The sequence below is a fragment of the Danio rerio genome, chromosome 16 (assembly GCF_052040795.2).
Source record: "Danio rerio strain M-AB ecotype USA chromosome 16, GRCz13ab, whole genome shotgun sequence".
Taxonomy (NCBI): domain Eukaryota; kingdom Metazoa; phylum Chordata; class Actinopteri; order Cypriniformes; family Danionidae; genus Danio; species Danio rerio.
In genome coordinates, this window is record NC_141036.1 from 39,097,648 (window position 1) to 39,113,819 (window position 16,172).

General features: G+C 35.6%; 1 long non-coding RNA gene across 4 annotated transcripts in view; it reads right to left on the reverse strand.

Moving 5' to 3' along the window:
- The window catches only part of LOC147833395 (uncharacterized), a 387,839-nt gene that overhangs the window by 77,004 nt on the left and 294,663 nt on the right, over positions 1–16,172 (reverse strand). For all 4 annotated transcript variants that reach the window (XR_015511687.1, XR_015511685.1, XR_015511682.1 and 1 more), the window contains one exon: positions 13,859–13,967. This is a non-coding gene — a long non-coding RNA (uncharacterized LOC147833395). The remainder of the gene's footprint in view (positions 1–13,858; positions 13,968–16,172) is intronic.

Genomic DNA, 16,172 nt, shown 5'->3' on the forward strand with positions numbered 1-16,172 from the left:
GCATGAATTAGCATGTTGTTAGCATGATTCTAGCATGAATTAGCATGTTGTTAGCATGATTCTAGCATGATTTAGCATGTTACTAGCAAGATTCTAGCGTGAATTAGCATGCTACTAGCATGATTCTAGCATAAATTAGCATGTTGTTAGCATGGTTCTAGCATGAATTAGCATGTTACTAGCATGATTCTAGCATGAATTAGCATGTTGTTAGCATGATTCTAGAATGAATTAGCATGTTACTAGCATGATTCTAGCATGAATTAGCATGTTGTTAGCATGATTCTAGCATGAATTAGCATTTCACTAGCATGATTCTAGCATGAATTAGCATGTTGTTAGCATGATTCTAGCATGACTTAGCATGTTGTTAGCATGATTCTAGCATGAATTAGCATGTTGTTAGCATGATTCTAGCATGAATTAGCATGTTACTAGCATGATTCTAGCATGAATTAGCATGTTGTTAGCACAATGCTAGCATGAATTAGCATGATACTAGCATGATTCTAGCATGAATTAGCATGTTACTAGCATGAATCTAGCTTGAATTAGCATGTTGTTAGCATGATTCTAGCATGGATTAGCATGTTACTAGCATGATTTTAGCATAAATTAGCATGATTCTAGCATGAATTAGCATGTTGTTAGCATGATTCTAGCATGAATTAGCATGTGACTAGCATGATTCTAGCATGAATTAGCACGTGACTAGCATGATTCTAGCATGAATTAGCATTTCACTAGCATGATTCTAGCATGAATTAGCATGTGACTAGCATGATTCTAGCATGAATTAGCACGTGACTAGCATGATTCTAGCATGAATTAGCATGTAACTAGCATGATTCTAGCATGAATTAGCATTTCACTAGCATGATTCTAGCATGAATTAGCATGTTGTTAGCATGATTCTAGCATGATTTAGCATGTTGTTAGCATGATTCTAGCATGAATTAGCATGTTGTTAGCATGATTCTAGCATGAATTAACATGTTACTAGCATGATTCTAGCATGAATTAGCATGTTGTTAGCATGATTATAGCATGAATTAGCATGTTTTTAGCATGATTCTAGCATGAATTAGCATGTTGTTAGCATGATTCTAGCATGAATTAGCATGTTACTAGCATGATTCTAGCATGAATTAGCATGTTGTTAGCACAATGCTAGCATGAATTAGCATGATACTAGCATGATTCTAGCATGAATTAGCATGTTACTAGCATGAATCTAGCATGAATTAGCATGTTGTTAGCATGATTCTAGCATGGATTAGCATGTTACTAGCATGATTTTAGCATAAATTAGCATGATTCTAGCATGAATTAGCATGTTCTTAGCATGATTCTAGCATGAATTAGCATGTGACTAGCATGATTCTAGCATGAATTAGCATGTGACTAGCATGATTCTAGCATGAATTAGCATGTAACTAGCATGATTCTAGCATGAATTAGCATGTTGTTAGCATGATGGATAGATAGATAGATAGATAGATAGATAGATAGATAGATAGATAGATAGATAGAGGTAGATAGATAGATAGATAGATAGATAGATAGATAGATAGATAGATAGATAGATAGATAGATAGATAGATAGATAGATGGTGTGCGAGCATGAGTCAAACAAGCCAACCCCCGCCTCTCTACGATGTTCTGATGCTGAGATATAGCTGCTTTTATATCGTTGCTAGGTTACTCTGTTTTGTTGCTATGGAGTTGATTGACAGCTTAGACTGATGATGTATCAAAGCTTCTTGCCAGTATGAACAGTTAAAAACAACCCCCATGTCTCTATCACACTGCAGCATGACAATATCAGTCTGAACCTCTTTAATGGCAGTCTATGGGACAGTTGCTAGGGTGCAGTATCTGGTTGTTAGGGTGTGGCTAAAAAGTTAAAAGGCCATCAGTGATTGGCTGCTGGCTAGACTGAGTTAAATGAGCTCAATCATTAGTCTGTAGGACAGTCTGATGCAGAGTTATGAGCTCACAAAGTTTGATCCCATGTAAAGTCAATGAGAGTCTTTTGCAATGGAAGTCTATGGGACGGTTTCTAGGGTCCAAAAGTGGTTGCTAGGGCGTGGCCAGAAAGTTTAAAGGTGATCAGTCATTGGCAGTTTGATAGTCTGAGTTAAATGAGCCCAGTTAGAAGTCTGTGTGACATTCTGATGCGGAGTTATGAGGTCACAAAGTTTGATCCAATGTTACGTCTATGGGATTTTTCCGACGGTCCCGGGACGTTTTTCGGAAAACCGAAAGTCGGATCAGTCGGAAAGGATATAGCAACTCGAGTCAGAATAGTTCGGAGGTCTGACCCGAGTTTGATGGTCATAGCTTGAAAGGTCTAGGTGGAGATAGAGTTTAATTTTTAGTCTCAGAAGAAGAATAATAATATTAATAAAAATAATAATAAGTTTAATAGGATAACAGTAGTCTGGCTTGCTACACAAGCCAGCCTAATAATAACTAGATTCTTAAAGTTTGAGAACAAACTTTGAGGCTGGCTTGTGAAAGCCTGACGGTAATAGTTTATTTAGTTTAAACAGTTTTAAAAAGTATGAAAAGATAGATAGATAGATAGATAGATAGATAGATAGATAGATAGATAGATAGATAGATAGATAGATAGATAGATAGATAGATTAGCATGTTATTACCATGATTTTAACGTGAAATAGCATGTTGTTAGCATGATTCTAGCATGAATTAGCATGTTACTAGCATGATTTTACCATGAATTAGCATGTTGTTAGCATGATTTTAGCATGAATTAGCATGTTACTAGCATGATTTTAGCAATAATTAGCATGTTGTTAGCATGATTTTAACATGAATTAGCATGTTGTTAGCACGATTCTAGCATGAATTAGCATGTTACTAGCATGATTCTAGCATGAATTAGCATGTTACTAGCATGATTTTAGCATGAATTAGCACAATTCTAGCATGAATTAGCATGTTGTTAGCATGATTCTAGCATGAATTAGCATGTTGTTAGCATGATTCTAGCATGATTTAGCATGTTACTAGCAAGATTCTAGCATGAATTAGCATGCTACTAGCATGATTCTAGCATAAATTAGCATGTTGTTAGCATGCTTCTAGCGTGAATCAGCATGTTACTAGCATGATTCTAGCATGAATTAGCATGTTACTAGCATGATTCTAGCATGAATTAGCATGTTACTAGCATGATTCTAGCATGATTTAGCATTTCACTAGCATGATTCTAGCATGAATTAGCATGTTGTTAGCATGATTCTAGCATGAATTAGCATGTTGTTAGCATGATTCTAGCATGAATTAGCATGTTGTTAGCATGATTCTAGCATGAATTAGCATGTTGTTAGCATGATTCTAGCATGAATTAGCATGTTGTTAGCATGATTCTAGCATGAATTAGCATGTTACTAGCATGATTCTAGCATGAATTAGCATGTTGTTAGCATGATTATAGCATGAATTAGCATGTTACTAGCATGATTCTAGCATGAATTAGCATGTTGTTAGCATGATTCTAGCATGAATTAGCATGTTACTAGCATGTTTCTAGCATGAATTAGCATGTTGTTAGCACGATGCTAGCATGAATTAGCATGATACTAGCATGATTCTAGCATGAATTAGAATGTTACTAGCATGAATCTAGCATGAATTAGCATGTTGTTAGCATGATTCTAGCATGGATTAGCATGTTACTAGCATGATTTTAGCATAAATTAGCATGATTCTAGCATGAATTAGCATGTTGTTAGGATGATTCTAGCATGAATTAGCATGTGACTAGCATGATTCTAGCATGAATTAGCATGTTGTTAGCATGATGGATAGATAGATAGATAGATAGATAGATAGATAGATAGATAGATAGATAGATAGATAGATAGATAGATAGATAGATAGATAGATAGATAGATAGATAGAGACAGACAGACAGACAGACAGACAGATAGATAGATAGATAGATAGATAGGTAGAGGTAGATAGATAAAGATAGATAGATAGATAGATAGATAGATAGATAGATAGATAGATAGATAGATAGATAGATAGATAGGTAGATAGGTAGAGATAGATAGATAGATAGATAGATAGATAGATAGATAGATAGATAGATAGATAGATAGATAGATAGATAGAAAGATAGATAGAGACAGACAGACAGACAGACAGACAGACAGACAGATAGATAGATAGATAGATAGATAGATAGATAGATAGATAGATAGATAGATAGGTAGAGGTAGATAGATAAAGATAGATAGATAGATAGATAGATAGATAGATAGATAGATAGATAGATAGATAGATAGATAGATAGATAGATAGATAGATAGATAGATAGATAGATAGATAGATAGATAGATGGTGTAAGAGCATGAGTCAAACAAGCCAACCCCCGCCTCTCTACGATGTTCTGATGCTGAGATATAGCTGGTGCCATATCGTTGCTAGGTTAGTCTGTTTTGTTGCTATGGAGTTGATTGACAGCTTAGACTGATGATGTATCAAAGCTTCTTGCCAGTATGAACAGTTAAACACAACCCCCGATGTCTCTATCACACTGCAGCATGACAATATCAGTCTGAACCTCTTTAATGGCAGTCTATGGGACAGTTGCTAGGGTGCAGTATCTGGTTGTTAGGGTGTGGCTAGAAAGTTAAAAGGCCATCGGTGATTGGCTGCTGGCTAGACTGAGTTAAATGAGCCTAGCCATTAGTCTGTAGGACAATCTGATGCAGAGTTATGAGCTCACAAAGTTTGATCCCATGTAAAGTCAATGAGAGTCTTTTGCAATGGAAGTCTATGGGACGGTTTCTAGGGTCCAAAAGTGGTTGCTAGGGCGTGGCCAGAAAGTTTAAAGGTGATCAGTCATTGGCAGTTTGATAGTCTGAGTTAAATGAGCCCAGTTAGAAGTCTGTGTGACATTCTGATGCGGAGTTATGAGGTCACAAAGTTTGATCCAATGTAACGTCTATGGGATTTTTCCGACGGTCCCGGGACGTTTTTCGGGAAACCGAAAGTCGGATCAGTCGGAAAGGATATAGCAACTCGAGTCAGAATAGTTCGGAGGTCTGACCCAAGTTTGATGGTCATAGCTTGAATGGCCTAGGAGGAGATAGAGTTTAATTTTTAGTCTCAGAAGAAGAATAATATAGAAAAATAATAATAAGTTTAATAGGATAACAGTAGTCTGGCTTGCTACACAAGCCAGCCTAACTAGATTCTTAAAGTTTGAGAACAAACTTTGAGGCTGGCTTGTGAAAGCCTGACGGTAATAGTTTATTTAGTTTAAACAGTTTTAAAAAGTAAGAATAGATAGATAGATGATAGATAGATAGATAGATAGATAGATAGATAGATAGATAGATAGATAGATAGATAGATAGATAGATAGATAGATAGATAGATAGATAGATAGATAGATAGATTAGCATGTTATTACCATGATTTTAACGTGAATTAGCATGTTGTTAGCAAGATTCTAGCATGAATTAGCATGTTACTAGCATGATTTTAGCATGAATTAGCATGTTGTTAGCATGATTTTAGCATGAATTAGCATGTTACTAGCATGATTTTAGCATGAATTAGCATGTTGTTAGCATGATTTTAACATGAATTAGCATGTTGTTAGCACGATTCTAGCATGAATTAGCATGTTACTAGCATGATTCTAGCATGAATTAGCATGTACCTAGCATGATTTTAACATGAATTAGCATGTTACTAGCATGATTTTAGCATGAATTAGCACAATTCTAGCATGAATTAGCATGTTGTTAGCATGATTCTAGCATTAATTAGCATGTTGTTAGCATGATTCTAGCATGATTTAGCATGTTACTAGCAAGATTCTAGCATGAAATAGCATGCTACTAGCATGATTCTAGCATAAATTAGCATGTTGTTAGCATGCTTCTAGCATGAATTAGCATGTTACTAGCATGATTCTAGCATGAATTAGCATGTTGTTAGCATGATTCTAACATGAATTAGCATGTTATTAGCATGATTCTAGCATGAATTAGCATGTTGTTAGCATGATCCTAGCATGAATTAGCATTTGACTAGCATGATTCTAGCATGAATTAGCATGTTCCTAGCATGATTCTAGCATGAATTAGCATGTTGTTAGCATGATTCTAACATGAATTAGCATGCTACTAGCATGATTCTAGCACGAATTAGCATGTTGTTAGCATGATTCTAACATGAATTAGCATGTAACTAGCATGATTCTAGCATGAATTAGCATGTTGTTAGCATGATTCTAGCATGAATTAGCATGTGACTAGCATGATTCTAGCATGAATTAGCATGTTGTTAGCATGATTCTAGTATGAATTAGCATGTGACTGGCATGATTCTAGCATGAATTAGCATGTGACTAGCATGATTCTAGCATGAATTAGCATGTAACTAGCATGATTCTTGCATGAATTAGCATGTTGTTAGCATGATGGACAGATAGATAGATAGATAGATAGATAGAGGTAGATAGATAGATAGATAGATAGATAGATAGATAGATAGATAGATAGATAGATAGATAGATAGATAGATAGATAGATAGATAGATAGATAGAGGTAGGTAGGTAGATAAATAGAGGTACGTAGATAGATAGATAGATAGATAGATAGATAGATAGATAGATAGATAGATAGATAGATAGATAGATAGATAGATAGATAAATAGATAGATAGATAGATAGATAGAGGTAGATAGATAGATAGATAGATAGATAGATAGATAGATAGATAGATAGATAGATAGATAGATAGATAGATAGATAGATAGATAGATAGAGGTAGGTAGGTAGGTAGATAGATAGATAGATAGATAGATAGATAGATAGATAGATAGATAGATAGATAGATAGATAGATAGATAGATAGATAGATAGATAGATAGATAGATAGATAGATAGATAGATAGAGGTAGGTAGGTAGATAGATAGAGGTAGATAGATAGATAGATAGATAGATAGATAGATAGATAGATAGATAGATAGATAGATAGATAGATAGATAGATAGATAGATAGATAGATAGATAGATAGATAGATAGATAGATAGATAGATAGATAGATAGATAGATAGATAGATGGTGTGCGAGCCTGATTCAAACAAGCCAACCCCCGCCTCTCTACGATGTTCTGATGCTGAGATATAGCTGCTATTATATCGTTGCTAGGTTAGTCTGTTTTGTTGCTATGGAGTTGATTGACAGCTTAGACTGATGATGTATCAAAGCTTCTTGCCAGTATGAACAGTTAAAAACAACCCCCATGTCTCTATCACACTGCAGCATGACAATATCAGTCTGAACCTCTTTAATGGCAGTCTATGGGACAGTTGCTAGGGTGCAGTATCTGGTTGTTAGGGTGTGGCTAGATAGTTAAAAGGCCATCAGTGATTGGCTGCTGGCTAGACTGAGTTAAATGAGCTCAATCATTAGTCTGTAGGACAGTCTGATGCAGAGTTATGAGCTCACAAAGTTTGATCCCATGTAAAGTCAATGAGAGTATTTTGCAATGGAAGTCTATGGGACGGTTTCTAGGGTACAAAAGTGGTTGCTAGGGCGTGGCCAGAAAGTTTAAAGGTGGTCAGTCATTGGCAGTTTGATAGTCTGAGTTAAATGAGCCCAGTTAGAAGTCTGTGTGACATTCTGATGCGGAGTTATGAGGTCACAAAGTTTGATCCAATGTTACGTCTATGGGATTTTTCCGACGGTCCCGGGACGTTTTTCGGAAAACCGAAAGTCGGATCAGTCGGAAAGGATATAGCAACTCGAGTCAGAATAGTTCGGAGGTCTGACCCGAGTTTGATGGTCATAGCTTGAATGGCCTAGGACGAGATAGAGTTTAATTTTTAGTCTCAGAAGAAGAATAATAAATATAATAATAAGTTTAATAGGATAACAGTAGTCTGGCTTGCTACACAAGCCAGCCTAATAAGTTTAATAGGATAACAGTAGTCTGGCTTGCTACACAAGCCAGCCTAATTACCAGAGAAAGTAAGTATTGCATTCCTAAAAATTCTAAAATACTGTAAATAACACAAAAATAGCTGTCATTGAATGCTTCGTGGTCAAATTTTCATATTCTTCTATCTGGTACTGTGGATAAGACATAATTTATCACCCTAAAGACAAATAACCTATTTAAATATATATATATATATATATATATATATATATATATATATATATATATATATATATATATATATATATATATATATATATAGTTTATATAGTTTTTAAAAGTATAATGTTTTGAAAATGAATAAAAAACTTTTTAGTTGAAAACAGTGCTAAGTAAACAGGTCCATTTTCTGATTTAGCAAATATAATAGTCAGACTTGGGTGTAACGTGTTCCATAGTAATGTGTTACTGTATTCTGGTTACATTTTTGGGGAATGCAGTAATGTAACGAATTACATTTTAAATTTGTGTAATTTGATTACAGTTACTAAAGTCAATGTAATTGCATTACAAATATTGTTTTTGGAGGAAAAGGATGCTTCTTTTATATCACATTTCTGCTGCAATGTCAGTTAATAAGCATGCACTTTTAAATTACTGGAGCTAAAATAGCTGCTGTGTTTAAGAGTAGTTGCTTCTTCGTGTGGTAATGCAGACCTTACTTTGATTTCAGTAGTGTAAAAACAAAAATACTGCTGTGAAATGCCGTCTATGTCCAGTCTCTAAAGATCTATTGATGGCTTTTAATTTGAAAAGCAACTTGTATAAGCACTTGAATAGAAAGCATTCTATGACAATACTTGGAGGACACTGGTGCCTAAAAACCCAGCGGCCCAACTCCGCCTAACCAGGCTAAATTAAAAAAAAATTTGTGCAGCGTCGGAAGTGAAGATTTCTTCTGAATGTGAAGAGAAGTGTAGCTGCTAATGGGGCAGTTCACATATCATGTCTTTTGCACGCACGCATATTGGGAGTGCATATTGCGCATGCTCGCATTTCCCAGGCACAGTTGAAAACAGCAAGTCATGCAACAAAAACTGACTGATCAGCCTTATACTTTGGAGTATACACATTTAGGTAGACTAATTGTCTCAGACAAACACAGAACACCAAAACACTGCAGTGCTTTTTCATACTGGATATCCGTGGACAATGGTTACAGGTATCCAGTTTTCTTTTTTGTGTTAACAAAAAGACAAACAGGTTTGAAACAAGTGAATGATGAGAGAATTTTAAGTTTTGAGTGAACTCTTTAAGTCTTTTGAATATGTCAAGCTGCTGTGAACAACCTATTTTAATGTGTTTCAGTGAATATTAAATTACTGAAAGAGCTGCTGTATATTTTATATTTTTATAGGTATATTTTATATGTTAAAAAAGTAACTTCAAAGTAAAGTAATTAGTAATCTGATTACTTTTTACATGAAGTAATTAGCAATGTAATCAGTTTACAATTTTCCAGTATTAGTCAGTAATTTTAAATTAACTAGTCAGTAATTTTTTAAGTAACTTACCCAACACTGATAATAGCCGACTAAAACCTTAAAAACATACTGTTGCCAACTTTTATCATTTCAAATGGTTATCTGCTTATTATGTAAAATCATCAGTCATGATCTAAGCCAGAATTTTCCATTTAGTCATTACTCAGCGCTTAGTCATTGATTATTACAAAGGCATTTCAGATTACTGAGGACATCCCAGAAAGCGGGTCCAATATCTCACAGCCAAAAAATAGAGACAATTAGATTAATGGGACGACAGCAAGAACATATCCATTTTCTAATCAAATATTCCAAACCTCCAGAGACTGTGGAGAGGTATATTATTATCATCAGATTCAAAGAAACTAAATTCGAACCCCGTCTCTGCCCACCCCAAAGCACCAAAATGCGAAACTGTCTCGCCTTTAACTCAAGATTAATTAAAGCACTTAGAAAGTAGGACACCAGCCCACCGAAGATATATTTGCCAATTTTGAGAGCGACATTAAAATACATAGCATTACATTTTTAGGGTGAACTTAAATGAAACCAATAGATTTGGAAAGGGGATTGCAGGAGGATTTAGAGAATTACCATACTAAACAGAACCTCGGGCGTCTTTTGCTCTCGGGTCATCTTTATTTATGCATGGCCTCATGTAATCACCCATTTCTGAGGTAAGTTCATGGAAGAAGTGCTCTGAGGTAAACTGACATGAACTGATATCTGATTTTAAGGCTCATGGCACATTGCAGGCTGTTTCATCTGCGTTTACATGGCCCACACATGCACTAGATCTCATTCATTTTGATGAGATGGCACAGATTGCAAAAAAAGACACTCGTAACTGCTTAAAATTGTGCTCTCGTAAAAAACCAAATGCGGAGAAAACAGAGTAAACAGACCCGCCAAAGTACCTTTTCACAACACAGACTGCACTTATCATTTTTTGGTTTGAGCTCTTCAGTGCCATTTTTTGGCTATCCCACATACTGTAAACAACCCTGCCATCACATCAGGCTAATTTATCATGGGAACGATGAGAGCCGGATCTCAAATATCTGAAACCACCAAACAGCCAGACACAAAAGAGAAAAATGAATTGTCTTACTGTCACCTTTTCTTGTGTTAATAATCAAAAGATTTTTTAAAAGGGGTCTTTTCAGACTGCTTTTTTTGTGATTTCTTTTTATTGTGGTTGCTGGCTGCTCTAATTTGATTGGCAGAGTGCCATTCCTAGAGTTCTGATATTTAATATCTGAAATCCCAGCAGACATGCTTGTGTAATATTGCTTAAGTGACCTCAAAGGCTTGTCCTTATGATTCTTGAAGGTCCAATTTTGTTGAGATGCTTTTTTAATGGGGTTTTGTTTAGTTAGTCGTCAAAACAGATTAGAACGTGAGCCAGAGTTCGTTTCTGTGTACAGAAGGTTTATAGATTTCTGTTCATTCATCTAGGAGGCTTTCAGTAACAGTCAGGAAACAAAGCACTTCATAAAACATGGGTACTTTCTTTGTGATTTAGGGCCTGCTTACATGAAAATGATTTACAAAAACCAGAAAGTAATTTCATTACGGCGGGGGAAAATAAGCATTGAACACATCATGTTATTTTTTTCTGGGATAATATTTCTAAAGGAGCTGTTGACATGGAATTGAACCAGATTTGGGTAAAAACTTAAACAAAACAAACATTAAAAAACAAAGTCTGAAAAATTAAATGACACAAGGACAGTACTGAACTGAAACTTATTTAATACCTTATATAAAAGGTTTTTTTTTGATGATGGCAGACGCCTCTCATATGAAGAATGAAGTCATATGAATTGCTCAGGTGTGAGTTTTTTACAGACTTTAACAGAATGTAAAAATCTTTATGGTTCTGTGGGTTTCGTCAATCAAATTTGATCTTTAATTTGTATTTTACATTGAATTAAAGTGTTGACGCAGTGGCTCAGAGGGTAGTGCTGTCGTCTCACAGCAAGAAGGTCGCTGATTCGATCCTCGGCTCAGTTGGCGTTTCTGTGTGGAGTTTGCATGTTCTCCCTGCGTTCGTGTGGGTTTCCTCCGGGTGCTCCGGTTTCCCCCACAGTCCAAAGACATGTGGTACAGGTCAATTGGGTAGGCTAAATTGTCCATAGTGTATGAGTGTGTATGTGAATGTGTATGTGGATATTTCCCAGAGATGGGTTGCGGCTGGAAGGGCATCCACTGCGTAAAAATGTGCTGGATAAGTTGGCAGTTCATTCTGCTAATGCGACCCCGGGTTAATAAAGGGACTAAGCTGACAAGAAAATGAATGAATTGAATGAACTGGATTAAAGTCAGGTGATTGGCTGATGGGCCAGCTTGATTTTCTTTCTCTGTAAGCATTTGAGAGTTTCCTTGGCTGTGTTTTGGACCATTGTCTTGCTGAAATTAAGATGGACTGAAGCAGCTAATATTAATTTACAATGACAAAGGGCAGAGGGTTGCTAAATAACTACCGGGAGATTCCAGCTGCTGTTTGGGCTTTCACTGCTTTTCTACACCTTCCTTTCTTCATATGTTCATGTGTTTTTTCCCTGCATCATTTCATTTTATTACACATAACTTAATTTATAAACTAATTTGATTTGTTTTCTTTACATATATAGATTTCTTTGGTTGTTTGCAACATCCGGTGAAAAATTCAAGTCAACATCACCTTTAGAAATTAGTTTTCTGAGAAAAAATAGTGAGGTGTTCAATACAGTACGTATTTGTTTTTAAAATGAATTGTAAACAGACGACAAAAATTCTAATTAAAACACTATAAATGTTTCAAACATTTCATTTTGTTTGAGATTAAACATGGCCTATCACGCCCCTTTTCACAAGATGTAAAATAAGTGTCTGATGTCCCTGGAGCAGGGGTGTCCAAACTCAGTCCTGGAGAGTTTAGCTCCAACCCTAATCAAACACACTTTAACCAGTTAATTAAGCTCTTGATAGATATACTAAAAACTTCCTGGCTGGTGTGTTTGAGCAAGTTGGAGCCAAACTCAATTCAGGACACCGGCCCTCCAGGACAGAGTTTGGACACCCCAGCCCTAGAGTGTGTGTGTGATGTTTCAGCTCAAAATACCACACAAATAATGTTTTAAACTCTTAGAAACTGCCACTTTTAGACTTTAATTCTAATTCAATCCAATTCGGTGACCGTCACTTTAAATTCAAATGAGATTTAGCTTTTTTTTAAAAGAGGGCGGCGCTACAAGGATAGTGGCAGATTTAGGAACAAAAACTAATGTTCTAAGCTAATGAGAGTGAGAAATCATCACTAAAGGGGCTTTTCCACATCTGATGATATGTATATAGGGAAAATGTCAATCAAAGTTTTTTTTCTGCAGAATGTTTTTATGAAGTGTGATTCTAAAAAATTTAATTAATCAGTTTTTACCATTATAAGCTATTAATATAAACAAAGCTGTGTTTCAACCCCTTATAAAAGTCCTTTTTTGCATAACAGAAGACAAATATTAGCTCATGACAGAAAGAAACTATTTATTTAAGTATATTTAAGCTATCCAGAACAAGTCAAATACAAATACATAAACTAGAAAAACATTTTTACAAATCTGAAGTACAATATTTGCAATGATAAGTATTTATTATTCTAAATGATGAAAATGCGTGTTATAACAAGACATCTGGGACATTTTAGTGAATTCTTAATGTGCTGATATGGTTCTCACATTTGCTAGAATACAGGTTTAGCTCTTGCTTGAGAAAAAAACAAAACAAAACTGGTGGCTATACAGTTTCTGCAACACTGAATTGTGCTGACATGAAGAATAGCATGGCCTATTAATATCTCACTATCTGTCAAAACATGTATACATATGTATGCACAAATTTCTGTGATACTGACAGTGACATAATCAATGCAAGAGCTTATGGTTGGAGGCAAACGCACTATAGAGACTGTACACCATGGCAATTTGAGTATCAGACTATGAACAAAAAAAATTCATAAAACATTCATAAAATATTCATAAAACAGCAATCCTCTGACTGACTCTGACAAAACAAAATAATTACAACTCAGCTAACAACAGCAGCACCAACTAAACAATAAGTACTGTGCCATAAAGAAAATCTGCAAAATCATTTTTCAAATCTAGTATGATGACTATAACAATAACTATATATTTTTAGCAAAGTCCTATAACATTAAAAGTATAGATAAACCAACATAGGCTCATTCAGAAAACATAGCCCTATATACATTTCTGGAGAATGCGAATTATGTAGCCAGAGCTACGCATGACTGCACAGCATCATTAAAACGAACGTTACAGGGTGGTATGACGCCATTCCTTTTCATACTTAAATACCAGCTGACCGCTTACCTCTATGTGGATGGCTTTTTTGCTGTTACCAGTTTGTCCAGTGGCTCGCCGAGTCCCTGGGAGAATTATATACGCAGGGCAGAGTTGACTGTGATGACAGGGCTGCAGTCTGATGAAGAAAGATTCCAGAAAGCAGGTAAGACAAAAACAAACTCCAAAAAATAAAATAAACAAGTAAATAACAGGGTGAGAATGTGGTAAAATCTAAAACTCCTAAAATCTAAAACTCCTCTAAAACAACCTCCTATGCTTGTTTTCAGTTATGTCCCATTCACAATAAAATGAGAAAAAGATTGCAGAATTAATTCAAGATAATGCTTAAATTGATCTATTTTGTATATTCACATCACAGCTTAACTATAAGTATACAAGTATATGTGAGCACAACTGCACATAAATAAGAGAGGATCTGGAGTGAAATTTGAACACAGGTAGGCATAAGAGATATGGATACGAATGCGCGATAATACCAGGTGGAGATGCCAGTGATTCTTATCTGTTTGCATATGATTATATGGACTTTAAACTGTGTCAGAGATTGGTTGTATTTGTGATACAATGTGTGTCAGTGATATATATTTTTATTTATTTGTTTATTTGGTAGGGACAGTGTACATTATTTAGCACCAGAACACTATTTTTCACCCGTTGTCCCTGGACAGATGTTAAAATATGCAAATAGATGTGTCTTTGTGATGTCACATGCACCTTTGTTTCCAAATGAACCATTTTGGAGCTTGTATAAATACTTTATTTATGAAGATGTTTATCAACAACAAAAATAAAGTCAAGAATCTTGGTGTTAAAGTAGTCATTTTGAAGCAGTAAGTAAATCAGCATACTATCATCTCAAAAACATCGCAAGAATTAGATGATTTATTTCCATTGAGGACTTAAAGAAACTTGTTCATGCTTTTATCAGCAGCAGGGAGGATTATTGTAAGGGCCTCCTCACTGGCCTTCCCAAAAAGACAGATGAATTGCAGCTCATCTAGAACTCTGCTGCCAGGATTCTGACCAGAACCAAAAAAATCAGAGCACCTGTCCTCAGGTCTTTACACTGGCTCCCAGTTAGAGTCAGAATAGATTTTAAAGTATTACTACTTGTCTATAAATCACTAAATGGCCTAGGACCTCACCATATTACATATATGCTCACTGAATACGAACCTAACAAATCACCCTGATCATTAGGATCAAGTAAATTAGAAATTACAAGAGTTCAGTCAAAGCAGGGTGAATCGGCCTCCAGCTATTACGCCCCCCGCTGCTGGAATCAGCTTCCAGAAATGATCAGATGTGCTCCAATATTAGGCACATTCAAATCAAGACTGAAAATACGTCTGTTTAGCTGTGCCTTTACAGAATGAGCAGTGTGCCACGTCTGACAGATCACACTATTATTTCTTTATTTTCTTTTTCATTACTTTAAAACCTGTTTTAACACATTTTGACATGTTTTTAATCATTTTTATTAATTGTTTTTAGTTTCTTATACTTGTCTCTTTTATTTCTGTTTATGTAAAGCACTGTGAATTACCATTGTACATGTGCTATATAAATAAACTTGCCTTGCCTAGGCTATGGTCCAAACTTATATTATATTTATCAAAAAAAATATCAAGACAATTTAGATTTCTTTAATATCATGGCCCCTTTAAATACCTAGAGCAAAAGGAGCCATGACTGAACAATTTTAATACACATTACACCTTATCCGAACTCCGTCCATAGGGAATGTACACTCTCAACAGCAGGACAGAGTATCCCTAAACTCTCAAATCTTCATTATGATGCACTCTGCTGCAGCGGGGATGAGACATTTTAAATGATAACAAACAGGAATGAGGAAATCACAAATGTGCTTTCCTGCGGTCCTCACTCAGTGGGCTCCGAAACTAAATGAGGGCAAGTTAATTTAATGGATGCGAGCTTGTTTCCTGTGAATTCACAGCGTTCCAGCCTTTCAAGTGATTCAATTTCGTAGCATGTGAAGTGGACTGTTATGATAGTCAAAAAGTACTGTAAATCAGGTTAATGACTGTGAAAAACAGTAACAATAGTGGTTTCATACAGAGTAAAATGTGCTCTCATCAATGAACCTCTCGAGAACACTAAATTCTCCCATTACCTGATATTATCGGGAAGGGGAGGTGAGGGGAGTCTCTGGAAAACAAAGCACATTATGTGCTGAATGTATCTTGACAAAATCTAAATGAAACTGTCTGACAAAACAAGAAGAGTGAGGGTTCAGGCTGGTGAAGTTTAAAAGCAACTCTTTGGATTGACAGGAGAGATGGGCTGAGCAAGAGTT